This window comes from Oncorhynchus tshawytscha, linkage group LG05, assembly GCF_018296145.1.
Source record: "Oncorhynchus tshawytscha isolate Ot180627B linkage group LG05, Otsh_v2.0, whole genome shotgun sequence".
Classification (NCBI taxonomy): domain Eukaryota; kingdom Metazoa; phylum Chordata; class Actinopteri; order Salmoniformes; family Salmonidae; genus Oncorhynchus; species Oncorhynchus tshawytscha.
Window position 1 is genome coordinate 23498016 of NC_056433.1, and position 16481 is coordinate 23514496.

Below are 16481 nucleotides of genomic sequence, written 5' to 3' on the forward strand. Positions count from 1 at the left end.
AGAGAGAGAGAGAGAGAGAGAGAGAGACAGAGAGAGAGAGAGAGAGAGAGAGAGAGACAGAGAGAGAGAGAGAGAGAGAGAGGAGAGAGAGAGAGAGACAGAGAGAGAGAGAGAGAGAGAGAGAGAGAGAGAGAGAGAGAGAGAGAGAGAGAGAGAGGGAGAGAGGGGGGGGGTGTCAGAAGAAAATACATAGTTAAAGTTCTCCTTCACAGAGCCAGTCTGCCACACAGGATATGACACGGGTGACTAGTGACAGAAGGCTCTTTAACCCTTTAAAGGTGACATTGCTGCACGTCGTCAACAGCACACATCATCTAACACAAGCTGTTTCTTTTATCAACCCCATCGCATGGAAAGAACAGAATCTGAATTATTCTAGCGGCAGGAACATCAGGGATAACAGGGAAAAAAGCACACACAAAAAAAACATTGAACATTTTGGATATTATACCCTTGGCAAAAGATTATAACTGAGTCATTTGGTTAGCATGGTATTCAGCGCCGACATTGAGAATAATTCTACAAAATGACTACATTACGCCTCATTCAACCCTATCTATCAGACACAGACAAAAGAACTTACATTTTAGCCCCTAATGATGGGTATTATGCAAAAAAATGGCTTCAATGGTTGTGTTAATAATCTCTCTTTAGACAGAAATTCACACGTTAGCTAGGTGCCTGTTACGGCTCTCCAAGCAGAAGTGCTCCTATGATGGAGCTACAGTACTGTGTAAAGAATGAGAGATAGAAATGGCTGAACAGAGCAGTACTGTATAGAGGAAACACAGTACAGTCAAACAGTACAGCAGAGATACAGCAGAGATACAGTAGAGATACAGTACAGTCCAATACAGTCGAGTACAGTATAGATACAGTAGAGTAGAGTACAGTATAGATACAGTAGAGTAGAGTACAGTATAGATACAGTAGAGTAGAGTACAGTATAGATACAGTAGAGTAGAGTACAGTATAGATACAGTAGAGTAGAGTACAGTCAAATAGTAGAGTGCAGTATAGATACAGTAGAGTACAGTAGAGTATAGTATAGATACAGTAGAGTAGAGTATAAATACAGTAGAGTACATTAGAGTAAAGTACAGTTTAGATACAGTAGTGTACAGTAGAGTAAAGTAGAGTATAGTATAGACAAAGTAGATTAGAGTACAGAATAAATACAGCACAGTAGAGTACAGTAGAGTACAGTATAGATACAGTAGAGTACAGTACAGATGCAGTAGAGTACAGTAGAGTAGAGTAGAGTAGAGTAGAGTAGAGTAGAGTAGAGTATAGATACTGTACAGTACATATACAGTGGAGTACAGTATAGATACAGTAGAGTACAGTATAGATACAGTAGAGTACAGGTAGAATACAGTATACATACAGTAGAGTACAGTATAGATACATTAGAGTACAGTATATATACAGTAGAGTACAGTATAGATACAGTGGAGTACATTATATATAAGTAGAGTACAGTAGAGTACAGAATAGATACAGTAGAGTACAGAATAGATACAGTAGAGTACAGAATAGATACAGTAGAGTACAGTATAGATACAGTAGAGTACAGGTAGAGTACAGTATATATACAGTAGAGTACAGTATAGATACAGTATAGTACAGTATAGATACAGTAGAGTACAGTATATATAAGTAGAGTACAGTAGAGTACAGAATAGATACAGTATAGATACAGTAGAGTACAGTATAGATACAGTAAAGTACAGTATATATAAGTAGAGTACAGTAGAGTACAGAATAGATAGAGTAGAGTACAGTACAGATACAGCAGAGTACAGTATAGATACAGTAGAGTGCAGTATAGATACAGTAGAGTACCGTAGAGTACTGTAGAGATACAGTATAGATACAGTAGTGTACAGTATAGATACAGTAGAGCACAGTACAGATACAGTAGAGTACAGTAGAGATACAGTAGATTACAGTACGGGAACGTACCTCTGGGATTTGACAGACGACTTCTGCCTGGCAGTCCTGGCAAGCCTATCCAGGCACACACCCTCTTCACACGCCCTGTGATCGGGAGAGAGGGATACGAAGCTGTCAGGAATATACAGACTAGTGGCTAAACGTGCATGACCATGCACAAAGACGACACATAGACAAACACTGTGAAAGTGTTAAATAAAATTACAACTAAAAGGTATTGGTAGTCATGTATATTCTGCCCAAAGTGAACAGTGGACTTGCTCTCCACATTGTTCCTCTGTGTATCTGTGCCTGTCAGTCTGCCACGCTCCTCTTCATCCTTTGGGTGGCGTGGTGGAGCCTCAACCACCATGCGTGAGAGACCCTCTCTCCTCACCCCCCTACACTGATGAGGCAGGTGACAAGAGCAGCACCGAGACACTCTGACAAGAGCTCTCTCTCTGTATCGCCCACTCCCTATATCTCTCTTTAACTCGCTCCCTTCATCTCTATGTCTCTCCCGACATTATTCAGCGGTATTCACTTGCCAAGCCCCCCCCAGCAGCCCACCTGACACGGTGTCCTCTGCATCCCTCCAGCGCTGGGGAGCCTCGGGGGAGAGGGGTGGGGGGGTACAAATCACAGCCTCACCGAACCCGAGTCTCACAAGCCTCTACGAGCGCCACTCAAACGGCTCTAAGAGGAGCTTATTCCCTTCTACTGTCTGCAGCCCTCCCTCTTTCTCTAGCCCGCCTGCGCGCTCTCTCTCTCTCTCTCTTGCTCTGCTTCTAGCGCTGCTCGCTGCTCAGAGGCTGGAGCAAAGAACGATCACATTTCTTCAGCATAAACAGCTGTGGTCTGATTGGCTGGATGGGAGCGGAGGAGGCATCAATGGAGCCAGCAACACTCCAGCAGTGGCTGCTGGCAGAGTGCGGACATAAAAGTAGGTCTCAGCTGGTTCTACCACTACAGAAAGCCATAGAAAAGAAAGAAAGAGGGGGAGAGGAAGAAAGAAAGAGACTACCTCTTTCTGAGCGCAGGAAGGAGGGAGGCCACAAGTGTTTCCTGTTGTGCAGCCAAGGAGAGCGACTTGCGAGGACGTCACACAGCGTTCACACTCCTCCAGGGCATCGGCACAGCCTGCCAAGGAAATACACTCCTTTCAGACACCCAGAAAAGGAGGAGCAGGAGAAGGATCAGGACGAGAACAACACAAAGACTACTCCGTGTGTTTACTCTCAGTCACAGATCAAATCAAATCGTATTGGTTGCAATACACATATTTAGCAGATGTTATTGCTGGTGAAGCGAAATGCTTGTGTTCCTAGCTCCAGCAGTGCAGTAATTTCAAACAATTCACAACAATACACACAGATCTAAAAGTAGAAGAATGGAACTAAGAAATATATATATGTGATGGGATGTATAGGCATTATGGACATTATGGACAGTACGTGGATAGAATATTTAGTATATCTGTAGAATACATAGGATAGAATAGTAAATATACAGCAATAGTTGAATAGGATGGAATTGCCTAGAATACAGAATGTACATATGAAATTAGTAAAAAAATATGTAAACATTATTAAAGTGACCAGTGATTCCATGTCTATGTACATAGGGCAGCAGCCTCTAAGGTGCATGGTAGAGTAACCAGGTGGTAGCCGGCTAGTGACAGTGATTACATTTCAGACCAGGGTACTGGGCGGAGGCCGGCTAGTGACAGTGATTACATTTCAGGCCAGGGTACTGGGCGGAGGCCGGCTAGTGACAGTGATTACATTTCAGGCCAGGGTACTGGGGGTACGGAGGCCGGCTAGTGACAGTGATTACATTTCAGGCCAGGGTACTGGGCGGAGGCCGGCTAGTGACAGTGATTACATTTCAGGCCAGGGTAGGCTGGTACTGGGCGGAGGCCGGCTAGTGACAGTGATTACATTTCAGGCCAGGGTACTGGGCGGAGGCCGGCTAGTGACAGTGATTACATTTCAGGCCAGGGTACTGGGCGGAGGCCGGCTAGTGACAGTGATTACATTTCAGGCCAGGGTACTGGGCGGAGGCCGGCTAGTGACAGTGATTACATTTCAGGCCAGGGTACTGGGCGGAGGCCGGCTAGTGACAGTGATTACATTTCAGGCCAGGGTACTGGGCGGAGGCCGGCTAGTGGTGACTATTTAACAGTCTGATGGCCTTGAGATAGAAGCTGTTTTTCAGTCCCTCTGTACCTGCTTTGATGCACCTGTACTACTGACCTCGTCTTCTGATGTGCCTCCTCTGCTGGCCCTCAGTGCCCATGTCCTGCTCCACTAACAGGGGTTCACATTTAGACACATAGCCCTGTGTGTGGGTGAATGTGCTATGTGTCACAGTGATCTATGATGTGGGTGAGTGTCATTACTCAGCTGTGAATATCCCCATCCAGCCACTCTACCCCTGTCTGGACTGACACCCAGCTAGGGGCCAATTACACTGTAAACCATTAGTGAAGGGGGGGGGGGGATCGGCACCGTTGCATATCGGGATAATATTTTTGACGATATATAGTATCGTTATGACAATATCACAATATATTTTTGTTGCGCTAGTTGGCTGTACCTGCACCAAAACGACAGTATTTTCCCTTCATAGCCTGTTCTCCATCTTCTTTTTAAATAGGGAGCCCATTTGTTTTCAGCACTTTTATTTCCATGACTGATCAACACTTGTTTTCTCATGGCTCTCTCTTGTCCCTCTGCAGCAATGTGTTTGGAACATTGAATCTCAATAAAATCACAGCATCGAATCGCAATATTGTATCGGCACTGAAGTATCGTGATAATATTGTATCGTGAAGTCCCTGGCAATTCCCAGCCCTAGAAATCACCACTTTTATCAAAGAAAACACTGTTGTTTAAAGAAAGCAAATACGACAAGAATCTACAATTAGATGTGTGCAGGGTTTTCCTTTCTTCGTTTAAGGAACGTTTGTCACAAGGCACAAGAGGAAGAATAAAACTAGTCGCCATATTTTTCTACTAATTCTCTCTCTTTTAAAGGGTCTTCTCGCTTTCATTAGCCTTGAACAGCTTGCTATCACTTCACAGTTGGCTACAGTCACAGAGCACATTTGCAGCTGTTATAATGCCATCTGACGCTCATTTTCTCCAGATGCCCGGCCGCCCCTAGGCAAACATGGGCCATAACACTAGAGGAAGGCAACAGAAGTCACATTCTGTTAGCCCAGCGCTAGCTCAACAGAGCTAGCGCTGGGCTAACAGAGTGACAGAGTCGCCTTGTAGAGTGACCTTGTAAAGTGTGAGAGTCGCCTTGGTTACCGGTGTTGTTTCCTCCTCCTTCCACTGCTGCTCCAGGGGAGGTGTAGTCAGCACCACATGCCGCCACCCCCTCCTTCCTCCTCCCTCCTCTCCCTCCCCTCCCCTACGCTGCCTCCTGGCTCCGCAGGTGCACATGTACAGCTAATAGGGGAAACCACAGAGCAGGTTGAGTGTTTAGCAGGGTGAGCCACTGAACCCAGTCGGCCCATTTAAGTGTGTGCGGTGCACGGAGCACGGTCCTGGTGACACGGCCACAGCTCAGGCTGAATAATTCAAAGGGCCCCAGTCACATACACACTGCTGGGGATTACACACACGCATTACATAGAGATTCTGTACTGTAGAGGGGTGAACCTGAACACAGTCACCTGTGTCGGTGCTGTTTTTGTTATTGTGATCACATGATTGTGAAGATTTCAAGCCATGGTCAGGCTCCTGTGTGTGCAACGGTGCTATTTTCAGTTACAGACATTTCCATGGCATCAGATGTAGGATGCAGGTGTCTGAGTGTTCTGATTGTTAAGTGAACACATTTCTAGCAAGCCACACCACAGACCTATACACCCATTGGAATATAACCTGGATAAACAGTCTCAAAATGTACACATCATACAACTACACAGTCACAATGTCCCCATCTGTGACCCACCTCTCTAACCAGTTGACCCGTCTGACCATCTCATACGTTTGAAGACGTTGTTTGGACCCACAATGAAAAAGTGTGAGATCAAAGGGACCGACTAGTCTGAAGGTCATTCAGATGCTTGGACCTTTGAGTCATCATGACTCATTGGTGCAACTGGAAATCATTCTTCTAGTAATCAGAACACCATCTCTTCCTCACACACATATAAACACACACACGCACGCACACGCACACGCACACACACACACACACACACACACACACACACACACACACACACACACTAACAAACAGTTATTCTGTAATTTAACTCACATAATCTTACTTGTGATATTGTTTCTCTTTAATTCTTTTTCTATTTCTATTCATTCTTCTTCCATTTTTTGTTCAATTATTTTAGTAAATACTTTAACACCTATTTTTCTTAAAGCCTATTGTTGGTTAAGGGCTTGTAAGTAAGCATTTCACTGTAAGGTCTACATGTTGTATTCGGCACATGTGATTTGATTATGCGGGAGTCCCCATGTAGATTGGGATGGGGACAACAGACAGAGGTTAGAGCGTGAGACAGACAGATTACTCAGAGGATTTAGAGGAGGCCAGACACCGCTCAGGTGTGAGTCACTGTCATCTTCCCATCACTGAAGAGTGTATATGGAGGCCAAGATACTTAGGACCCTATGCACAGTAATAACCTAGCACCCCAGTCTCCTGAGCTATACACTACACATAATACACGCAGAACCACAAGGTTTAGATATCATGGCCTTTCCTTCCCTCTCTGGGATATCAAGTCATTAAATGTGTTGCATGGGTTGTCCCTCTACAACGTGAGAGTGAATCTTCCACAATGACAAAGGTGCAAAGTGGACCACCTCTTTCCAGGCTGTGTGTGTCCCGTGTTCTGTGTGTATTCAGGGCCGTAGCTCAAAGGCAGAGAGGGACAGGAGCCGACGATGTATTTACCCCACCACAGAAGGTGTGACTGTATCATTAACCCGCAAGTGCCAAATGATCCACAGTGTCTCTGCACAGTACCGGAAAGCCTCTTATGGGTATATTGGGACTGATGAATCTACAGTAGCGCTGAAAGAAAGTTTCACAATAGGCCAGCTCCCTAACCAGAGGCACAAAACAGAAACCGTCCACAAAGAGATGGGTAGAGTTCTTCATTCACTGCTATGTGCCTATTGTAAAATTGTGCAATATCATATAGCTTACGTTCTGTATTCCAGGCTCACAACCTCTCCGTCCTCCTCTCACAGTCAGGTTGCTGGTACAGCGAAAGACACACTACAATGTATGTGCAGTATGATAAAAGATATCCCAATCCTCTCCTACAACGCTGCTGTGGGACAGATGATACCATATGTAGGTTGGTCTTTCAGAATTAATTCCCAGTGGCTGATGGATATCCACAGTGCAGCTCTACTGCTCCCTGCCTTTGGCTGGTGGTGGCTAACCTGAGTTATATCCATTCAGTCATATCATGCTCAACAAAGGTGAATTACAATGATGGGACTGTAGGTTATAGCTGTATCTGCAATAAAGCAATGTAGGATATCTAAATTAAGGTATTGTAGGATAAACAGATTCAAATCTACCACCGGGTGATATAGGCCTCAATTGTGGTACCATGTTAATAGGCTGTTACCATGGAGGCAAAGGCTTGAATGTCTCATGGGAGAACCTGTTGCATTTTGATGGATAGTTCTGCTGTGCTGATAAAAAACAAACACCAGTCACTGTCGTGATGACAGACTGAAATATGGAGTGACAATATGTACAGTTTGAGGACACACCAGATAAATGGGTTTAATTGGGTCAAGCATAATAACAGCGAGGCGGGATGTTAAACATAAAATGTATAATCTTATAGAGTGATACTGTATGCACAAGAGAACTGACCTCTCTAGAGTACCTTCCAATAATAAGCCTTTTAAATATTTGCTTTCTATGAGGAAAATATGATAATAGAAATGCATGTTGAGCAAATGGTTGAGAGGAAATAACATTCAGGCTGCTGAACAAAATAAACAAGCAAAGCAGAAAATTATAACTTAACATCACTAGCTCTGTGCATTGGCTAAAAGTTGGGCAATATGTTGCATGCATAACCCATGCCTAGTCCATGCGTAATATATGTCTAATTAATAGGCTCCAAGTCTGACTTACGAAACATAAATAAAGTCACTTTTTTTCATGTTAATATTGTATTTTCAACAGAAAGACGGAGACGATCAGCGGCAGAGAACCCCCTTGATGGGCCCCGATCTTGACGGCGAACACGTCATGGAACATTCCCGGAACGGGCCAGCGTACCACCCACCATCCCTCTCATAGACACACACACACATTCAAGCACAGAAACATACGACGTACATAGAATTACAGACCACAACAGTCAACACGGATACAACACTATGTACAGATAGGTGACAATGACAGAGGGGTGTACATGGACTTGACTGTTCTGCAGAGAGAGAGAAAAACACAATCTTCCTGCCATGAATCCAGCTTCATACTGTAGCTAGGTTTTACAAGCCGTTTGCCCGCTGCATTGGCTGTGCAAATTCCTTAGGATATTACGCAACATTCCTAATCTGCATGCAAAGCACTGGGTATTCCCCACATAGCTATCGTAATAAACAGAACAAACACTATAGATTTTTCGTTGCAAAACAACGAAATTGTACACTGGAAGTCAACTGACAGCTTCTATTTAGTCACTTACCGTGTCACACTTCAGGTGCCGTGCAAAAACCCACGTCCGGTAAAATCCCAAATAAATGACAACCTATGACAACGCTCTTGACACTTCGCTAATTGTCGGATAAAAGCGTCCAAGACTCAAGAGTGAAAAATTAAACAAGAATTAGCACAAAAAAAGATCGACTTCCGTATGACTATTCTAAAGCCTTATGCTGCTACTAAATGAAGACACCTTGTGAGTAAAACATCCTCCTCGACACGATTTTTCAGTTTGCGAGGAAGACGCCGAAGCTATTATTCCTGGCACAACTTCCCAGAATAGAACATCTGAGAGAGGGAGAGGGGAGAGCGAAAGACAGAGGTAGAGAGAGAGGGAGTGAGTGACAGTGTTTGGTGCGTGACGTCATCGGATCCCCCAGCTCGGCCCAGAGAGAGAGAGGCAGAAGCCATGGAGCGAAGCAGTGTGAGGAGGGAGAGGGACAGGGAGAATCCGGCCCCGTCCTCCTTTCAACCGAGCTCTGCACAAAGGGAACTCCCTCAGCGGCGCGCCGGGGGACGTGACACGCAAACAGACAGAGTACATTTCATGCGAGGCGCAATTTGATGTATTTTCACTCATTTATTCTGGCCTCTATTCATATAAAAATATGTATCTAGCATATCTTATAAAATACCATGGTGCAATTACTGTGTGCCTGCCACTACAGTCACTGTTGCCACAGTGAATGTAATTACATAAAGGTGTAAACGCTCTTTATTCTCAGGGTACAATATGCAACCAGTTTATTTAGTCTGCCTCTTCATATGTTCCAGTGAAAATGATTCTCTACATGCAGTGGGGGTTCAAGCTTGTATGGCTCCCTGGGCGAACCTCCCCCTTCAGCCGCACACCCACCCCCACCCCCCCAAAAACGGTCATTTTTATTCCGACATTTGTAACAACACAAATAAATAATCATAATATTTAAAACTATATAAATATAAACATATATCAAAAAGAAGAAACAGAGACAAATAGACACAAGTTTGTGTTGATTTGGCACTGAGCATCAATACATTACCCATCCCCCAACACTGTCAACCAAGAGTCAAGACTAAACCAGTTCACCTTGGTGGTGTGCAGACTGGTTTTATATTATTCTTAACAATTTTGCACAAACCAGAAAAAAAATCAACAATATGTCTGTGAAACTATATATTCACAGTATTATGAATTAATTGTGCTTTATTTGGTATCATTTCGTAGTGTGAATGATTTGACTAATTGCATTAGTACTGTACAAAGTTAGAGGTGAGCTATTTGATAGATTCCCCTGCTCCCCCTACCTCGGGCTTCCAATGAGGAGACCAGAGGTCAACCTACCCCGCCCCCTCCCCATCTCATACTTCTGAGTGGGAGACCTTCCCAGTCAGTAGCCTGCCTAGCTCACCAACTAGAATCAGGGCTCCCACACCGACAAGGTTAATTGTCGGTAATTGACCCAAACCGGTCACGTAAATGTCACCATTCCACTTTTTTTTTGTGCGGGCGCCCCGTGCCGTCCCCGGGAAAATGTTGCGCTGGGTCGGCTATACCTAAATCCGCCACTGTCTACATGAGAGTACACGCTTCTCTTTGAGCTGTATACTTCAGAAACCCCTTAAACAATTACAGAATGAGTTAGGCAACTAAAATGAAAAGTCCATTCATTATTATTAACAGTCTACAGCAGTCCAATTGTTGTTCAGAAGCAAAAGGACAAAGTGAAGGGAAATGAAGAGGCCTATGGGTGCTAATGGTGTCATCTGTATGAGACTATGGTCACCATGCATTATAAAAACAGAATAACACCCGATGCTACTTATGTAGCCTATGTTAGACTGCATGTGCATCAATAGAACAACAATAGGCTCACATAGGGTATTCCAGTCATTTCGATAGCCCTAATTATTCAAACACAAAATTATTGATTTGACTCTAGATATTATCTCAAGAGTGAATATCTATAAATAACCAGACCACCACAACAGCCATCATGAGACATCCAGTAAACTCATCCTCTTTTGGTAAACACATGAGCCAGTCCTTAGGAGCGAGGTAACACAACTCCTCAATGAAAGTGAGTGTGTCTAATAGAGCCTATGCTTTCTTTGGCCTGGGCCCTGGTCCTGTGTGTGTGTGTGTGTGTGTGTGTGTGTGTGTGTGTGTGTGTGTGTGTGTGTGTGTGTGTGTGTGTGTGTGTGTGTGTGTGTGTGTGTGTGTGTGTCTGTGTCTGTGTGTGTGTGTGTGTGTGTGTGTGTGTGTGTGTGTGTGTGTGCTGTACATATATAGAGTTAAGTGGATTATCAGCTAGAACAAGAGTGGCTTACAGTCTCTGGTAGCTCATGGCCATATCATATCAGCTGTGGCTTGGGACTCCCCATGGAGACCTCCTCTCTGTAATCTTTAGAAAGCCATTCCCAAGGGAGATCAGCTCCCATGGCCCTAAACTAACTGTCTTTAAATCATGGCTGGTCTTCTAGGAGTAATATTGTCATACTGCTCAAGGGCTGACTAGTAAGAGATAGTGTGCCTATACGTCAATAGGACTCACATGCATAAATACATCACACATAAAAAAGCTAAACGTTATCCAACATAACATTTTAAAAATGTTAACCAGCACTGCTACTAAACCCCCTTAAACTATCTCTGGTGAAACAACACCAAGAGAAAGAACCTGTCCTCTTGACCACAAAAGGCATGTTAGAACAGTGTCTTTCCTCTGGGTTATATAACATTGTTGGTACAGTATTCCTAGAAGGTGATGTCAAAGCTGCTGGTACGAGTACCTGCAAGAGTCTCATATTTTGACATTCATCCAAGGACCCCTGAGGGTATTCCCACAGATCAAGTTTTTTGTACTCTGACTTAGTCACTGAAACGTAATGGCCCAAGAACCAAGCAGGTGATGATACTTGTTAAAACACGGTGACTGATTTTATTATGAATGTCTAAAATATATTAAATTGTAACCCCATGTTAATTATACATAATCACATCAAATTATGATACTATGGCCTTTACTGTTATATACTTCGAGCTCCTACTCATTAAGCTAATTTGTAACTGATCCTGAGACAAGCCCTTTGAATGTCTTCTTCGCTGTGTAATGGCTTAGATAGAACACAGCATGTCCATTGAAGGCCTGTCCGCTCCATTCACAACACATTGTACACATTCATCAAACAGGCCACTTCCTGAAGCACACAGAGGCACTGGAGACCATTTCCATGCCTGTTGTCCTGCTGCAGTATCATCGAAAGCATTATAAAGTTCCTCAGAACAATGCACACGCACACGCACACACACACACACACACACACACACACACACACACACCTACACACACAAACATTCTTGCCCTCAGGCACATGTCCCGTGGCTGCAACCAGTGCCTCTGAAACAATGAGGTCTCGACAGCTGATGTATTGTCAGTGCTTACTCACTGGGCATGGGCACCAACCTCTCAGGCTCCACACCTAGTTGTACCCAGCAATAATCTGCTGCTATTGTGCAAGTTCAGCTCCTCTGATTAGCTCTAACACTCAGTGCTGTGTCACACATTCCCTGGAATCCCAGCTTCACCTCTCTCTCTCTCTCTCTCTCTCTCTCTCTCTCTCTCTCTCTCTCTCTCTCTCTCTCTCTCTCTCTCTCTCTCTCTCTCTCTCGCTGCCAGGAAATGACATAAGGATATACTGTACATGTGCTACACTATAACAAAGGTCATTTTGTGTGAGTGATAAGGCAGGGCACTAACGCAGCATGACTGGTGGCCACTGGTGAATCCTCAAGGAAGAGCTGCTTTCATCTCTTGCTCCCAGGCTGTAAAACAGTCAGTAAAAACTGCACTAGGCTGATGGGTGACTATGATAAAACAACTCAGGTTTCTTCAGACATACCTGAGAAAGGAACAACACTTCTCACTGATAGGATAGACAAACACATATGAAACATATTCAATTCAATTCAATTGTTATTATTCAATGGGGTAGCATTTTCACTTTTGCATACCAAGAGTTGTCAGTTTATTCAACACTATTGTTTGAATGGCTGTGTTGAGTCATGAAATAGCAAATTAAATGGAAAATGTTAACGAAAATGACACTTAGCGTGCCCTACATTGGATAGAAGGCCTGTTGAAAGCCTCTCAGATTGGTAACTGTAATGTCTTCACTCTTTTACCAGACAGAGGTAAACCAAGACCCCTAGTGGTCGAACTAGAATACTGTCTCTGACCTTAAGAGTTCCTGTTGATTGAAGTTCAAAGTAGGTACAGAGCAGACAGTCTGTGTTACTAGAGAAATCCCAAACAGTGTCAGCATGCCTGATCTGACTTCTCCTGATACAACTGAAAATGTCAGAAATAAAATAATCACCTCATCAATTATTGATGATAGGTTGATAGCTGTTCACTTCTGTTCACTTACTAAAGTTTGAGTGCTCCAAGGATCAAACTATATATAAATCAAAATATGCTCTTGGCTATTCTTTCCTTGTAGTTTTTGTGAGTGGGAGAATGTTTTGACTTTACCCATCAAGGTTGTGAGGTCAGAGACACACACCCCTGTTCTGGGAGCCAGTGTACCCCCTCTTCCTCGGAAATGGGCCGATCTTGTTTTTTTATTTCCAACCTCCGGACACTGGGACTCTTGTTGCCTAGGCAAAGTTTCCCACAGTGGAACATTTCGGGAGATAAAAAGCCGGCTACTGCCAGCACCTCTTAAACTCCTGGGACTGCGCTGTGTTTGAAGTAGGAAACTGACAGAAAGTGACAGAAAGTGGTAATACATAGGAGCCTGGCAGAGGGATGCTTTCCACCCAGGACTTGGCAGCTTGTTCTGCTTGCCTGGGATCAGCCGGGTCAACATATTCTCCAAATTACAGGACACAGCCACTGATCCCTTTATGATTTCTCTTTCCTGTCAGATAGTCCCATGCCGGAGTTCCCACCCCTTCCATTTAGGATTGTTTAACCTTCATCTACAATACATCGAGTTTATTCTACATAGTGTTTATTCTAGTCTGCCACTACACTGTGTTAAACCCCCTTCAGATCTATAGGCATCGGTCTATCTGTAATATTCAACAGTATGAATATGACATTTTCTCATATCTGGTTTAAACAAGCTGATCTCTTCTCACATGATACACAAGCTTCAACGTGGCTGCTGTGAAATCAGAACAGGACCCTCTTAGATCATTTACGTGATTTAGTCTAGACAAAATAATTGAACATGGCACCCATCGTTGCAATCCTCTCAGTGAGCATGTAAAGCATGATACTGCAAGGCTTTAAAGTCACTTCCAAAGACAATGTTAATTGCAGACTGAGCAGAACCAATTCCAGGCTGAGATGTTTTACAGGTGGTGATTAAGCTTGCTGGCATATAGCTGAGACACAGTGACATGCCAGTTTAATCTCTATACCTTTCAGCACAGTCATATATTTTCCCTGAGCTCAGGCAGGAGCAGGACAAATGAAATTGTTTTAATCTATGCGTAGTAAAATTGTGTGCACTGCAGACGACCCTTCCTGATGGCAAGAACGGCAGCTCATAACCGGCAACAGCGGCCAGTATACTTTTAGCTAATGAGATCTCTCTGTTTATTATCCAGATGGGATTGGTAAATGGGCTATAAGGTCATACTGTGGTTGTGGAGGGATAGCCCTGACAGACAAAATACATCTTTTCATACTGTGGTTGTGGAGAGATAGCCCTGACAGACAAAATACATCTTTTCATACTGTGGTTGTGGAGGGATAGCCCTGACAGACAAAATACATCTTTTCATACTGTGGTTGTGGAGGGATAGCCCTGACAGACAAAATACATCTTTTCTGTATTAATATCACCCGGTCGCTGTGAATAATATTTTCCACAAAGTGATTGCTCTTTCCATTTGGTCAAATCCCCGGTTTTATTAGGAACTTTGTCGTGTAAATAATAAGGAGAGGCCATACTAGTAGCCTAGTAATTGAACAGACAGGGAGCCAGCACAGTCCAGCTCTGCTAGGTAAAAGATAAGGTTCTGTCCTTATACAGACAAACATACACCACAGAAGGTTTGATGTAACAGGCAGGTTATGAGAATGCTATTTCCATTCAACCCTCACCTGTCAGTGTCCCTTTGTAGCCCATTCCGTGCCACCTTTGTTTGTCTCTGAAGCTTTTACAGCCTGGTGTTTGTGCAAGCTACACTTTCTTTTTGTGGCGCTCTTGCGTAATCAGCCATTCTCCTGCACAAACACACGTGTTTACCTTCCTATTGGCAGCCTCCGGCCTTTTCACACCTTTCCATCAAAATCCAAGGGTATAGACACGCTCCTCTGTCAATGCCTCGCTCCGTTCCTCACAACAGGTGCATGGCTGAGGCCCCTCTCCTCTGGTGTCAGCCTATAAAGAAATCAACTAAACGTGGACATTTTGGCATGGCCATGGGTCCAGGAATACGATACAGTGAGCTTTATTCAGAAACGTCATCCTTTAAACACTGTCATCAGGACGATGCTGAAAGCAGACAGAAGTAGGTACAACATGCAACACTCCCATTCAGGCCAGTCAGAGGCTTGGGGACAATTAGCGTTCTGCTCTGCCGTGCGTCTCATGACATCTTTATCTCATCAAATGATCCATTCTAATCAGAACACATGAGGCAGGCAGGGAGACCCTTGGCAGTGCTCTTTATCACTAATCCTACCCCCCACAAGGTTGGTGATACTCATTTCACTTGAGTGCAAAATACAGACAAACATGAAAGCCATGATCAAAGTCAAAGGCTAAAACCATAAAAACCATCATCCGTTTCAAAATGGAAAAACACTCACCCTCCTTCAGGATTGTAACGCAGTAATAAACCAACCAAGCGCGCAGCGTATGCACATGGAAGATGTTCCACATTGGGCTGGGCTATAGCCACTACACTTAAAGGACTCTGCCTGCCATCTCTGCCTGCCTGCCCAAGTCAGCCTTCCTTATTATGTAAACCAATCCTGTTTAAAGCTGGAAGCATTTGCCCCCGACTAAATAGATAAATAAATATTTATTTATCATTACCAATCTGGATTAAAGCAGTGGTTTACCATGGGGACCTCTAATTACAAAAATTGGGATGGAGGTAAAAGACAGGCACGAGAGAACAGATGTGTGTCCTCGTTCTCCTCATTAGATTGATTGGCCAGACTTTGATGTTTGCAAACAGACACAAACACCCGGGCCAATGGATGCCATGGGCATTATACCGAGGCAAACAAACTTAGGGCCTTAATGAGGCTTGGAGGCCTATTTTTAGTCCCTTGACATGATGTGCCAGCCAGCTAGCCAGCCAGCTCACACAGAGAAAGAGAGAGAGAGCTAAGTCACTTCCGTGCTGTATTGAAATCTATGGGGCCATAGCGAAAGGTGAGGAGAGGAGAGGTGAGTGAGGGTTTATGTCCTGTGTAGCGCCAGTCAAGACACAGCCTTGCCCTGGCTGCCAGAGGATTAGCCCCACCTTTCCTACACAGCTCAGCTAGTGGGGGATAATGAAAGATGACTTGGATGAGATGGACATCCTCTCGTGTGTTGTTTGTGGAGATTTATCTGAGGCGAGGGGGAGTCATTAAAGACGGATGCTTGGATGAGGACAGATGTCGAGTGGATTAAGGACTGAAATTCCCTAGTTAACCTGATGGGAATTTGTGACCGCCACATTTAGGCCGCACAACATCTATGGCGTAATCCCAGTCTGGTTCTTGCAGTGTGTTGGGTATCTACAGTCAACATAGAATGAACGACATATTCAAAGAGGAAGAACAGAGGAAGAAAGGTTACTGTATGTGGATGTGATAGACAGAGTCTGGAGTGCTAAA

At 44.1% G+C, this 16481-nt stretch overlaps 1 protein-coding gene across 6 annotated transcripts in view; it reads right to left on the reverse strand.

Moving 5' to 3' along the window:
* Positions 1–8975, reverse strand: part of hivep2a (HIVEP zinc finger 2a) — a 103534-nt gene extending 94559 nt beyond the window's left edge. For 3 of the 6 annotated variants that reach the window (XM_042321701.1, XM_042321700.1, XM_042321706.1), the window contains exons 1-3: positions 8633–8975; positions 2960–3075; positions 1966–2040 (exon numbers count right to left, since the gene is read on the reverse strand). The gene's annotated coding sequence lies outside the window, so the exon portion shown is untranslated. Of the gene's footprint in view, positions 1–1965; positions 2041–2505; positions 2891–2959; positions 3076–8632 lie in introns of those variants that run through there. The other 3 variants (XM_042321705.1, XM_042321702.1, XM_042321703.1) reach the window with 2 other exon arrangements.
* Between the last annotated feature and the right edge of the window lie 7506 nt (positions 8976–16481).